Source organism: Pinus tabuliformis, chromosome 5_1 (genome assembly GCF_031772625.1).
Source record: "Pinus tabuliformis cultivar Carrire ecotype Pingquan chromosome 5_1, CPIR1, whole genome shotgun sequence".
Taxonomy (NCBI): Eukaryota; Viridiplantae; Streptophyta; class Pinopsida; order Pinales; family Pinaceae; genus Pinus; species Pinus tabuliformis.
The window spans coordinates 405268734-405270950 of NC_142305.1; the positions used below are offsets into that span (position 1 = coordinate 405268734).

The 2217-nt window shown below is 36.9% G+C and overlaps 1 pseudogene; it reads right to left on the reverse strand.

Moving 5' to 3' along the window:
* Positions 1-438, reverse strand: LOC149165198 (uncharacterized; annotated as a pseudogene).
* Positions 439-2217: the final 1779 nt, after the last annotated feature.

The following is a 2217-nucleotide window of genomic DNA, read 5'->3' on the forward strand; positions in this document are numbered from 1 at the left end:
TTATTTTTCATTCGGAATGTTGAAAAGCTCACGCATCTGTTCAGCGGTTTTCCCTTTCAACATATCGGCAATAGTTTGACACATCAAGTCCAAAAGATTTGTGACCACCAGGTAGTGGGCAGCCTTTGTAACTTCAAACAGTATGGCGCGATCTTCTACAAGAGCTTTCACAAACTCCTCATCCCACGTTTTGACGGCATCTAGCGATACAGTGGGGGCATCAAGAACATGGTATCTGCAATATTGAATAACGCGACGCAGAATCTTGGCAGAAACGAGAGGCAGAGGAATGGTAATGTTGGTGCCCAAGTCCCCCATCATTCTCTTTATGATGCCTGAAGTCGATGCCACCTCTGTTTCCACCTCAAATATTTTGCCATCGCAGCTCTGCAATTTCACAATATCATTGTTATTATTATTGCATACTTCCTCGGCCATCGGCGTGGTTGATTGATCCATGAGATTGCGATGAAGTGAAAAAGATTGGATGATAGTAGCGAGATTTTGTTACAATATTTATATAGAGAGAGGAATTCATATGAATGGAAAAAGTAACGATCACGGCTGGTACTCTTCCATATTTGCGGCCGACACAGGTGGCTGCCATGTAACGGCGGTTATTTAGGACCCTTGGGTTACTATGAGATCAATCGGTTAGGACCGCAGCTAATTTTTGGTTGCTGCGGTGGTTTGTTCCCATAGTTCCGAGGGAGGGTAATCTTCTTAACCGGATTCAAATTGGTCCTATGATTTTGACTCCTTGACATATGGGTAAAAGGTGCATATTCTCTTAGTGGGTAATCTTCTCAACCGGATTCAAATTGGTACTATGATTTTGATTCCTTGACATATGGGTAAAAGGTGCATATTATCTTAGTGGGAAATCGTAAATTTGACTGGGTGAAAGAGTCAAAGCTATTAAGTTCAAGGTGATGGTTTTGGTGCCTTATGATATTAGAGTGCATGAATTATATGTGATAAAGTCTTTTAAAAGGTTTAAAATTCTTGAGGATTCTCCATTGTAATGTGTTGCAGAGTACTTTAGACTCATGGTTTATGCATATAGTTTTGGTGGAGAGTGGTATTAGAGTCTATGGATTACATGTCATGGAGTCTTTTAAAAGAGTTAGGGATTTCCCATTGTAATTTGTGGTAGAGGGCACATGATTGCATTTAAGCCATATAATAATAATAATAATAGCTAGTTTTTCTCAGTTTGGGTTTTCCAGGGGTTGCTTCATGCCAAAGCATGCTTTCATTTAAGTCATAGGGATCTCGAGTTGAAATATGTTTTATGGGTTATTGTTGCTATAATAATTTTCTCTCACATTATCTTTAATAATAATAATAGTAAATTTATAAGCTCGTTTTTTTGAGTTTACCTTTTCAAGGTTGAAATGTTTAATGTGTTATTGTTGTTATAATTATCTTCTCTCACATTATCTTTATTTCTAACACTTGAGTGAAACCTATTCACATATCATAATAGCCTGATCGACGTTGCCTTTGAAATCCTTGCTAGATTGAACAAAACCTTAGTCAACACTCAAGACACCCAAGTCTTGTGATTGACGTTTCCTTTGGAATCATTACTATATTTAGTTCTAATTGATTCATATAATATTTATTTAATTTTGTAAGAGGTTAAATATTCTACAATTTCCATTTATTCTAGATGATTGTTTTTAATGTAAATTTGATTTCTTTGAATTCCACAAATTATCTTAAATGAGAAACTTCCTCCTTATTACTCTCTTCTCCATCAACCTAAGTGATGTTTCAAGATTTATATTGGTGGGAGGATATAGGGAAGTTGTTTTGTTGAGATCCCATGGGAAATGATCATGTTACCAAACCTATAGCCAATATAAGCATCTATAGTGGCCAAGCATGGCCTTACCAAGATTAAAGGATATCCTACTATATAAGACTTGGATTGAAGGACCATGAAGTCGGTGGGATATCCCCATGAATATACTATGATCACTACATCTTCCAAGATTACTTCTAGTTTGATAGTTGATCTATCAACAAGTTATAGCACTATGGGGGTCTTCTTGAGATTAAAAAGTCCTAGAGATTCCATGGTTTCATGAATCATAACATTGATGGAATCCCTAAGGTCAATCGACGTGATTGCGATGAGAGTATGGTTGATCTACATATTAACTACTAGGCTCCTAGGGTTTGAGTATTTTGTCATGAGAACTCCCCCAT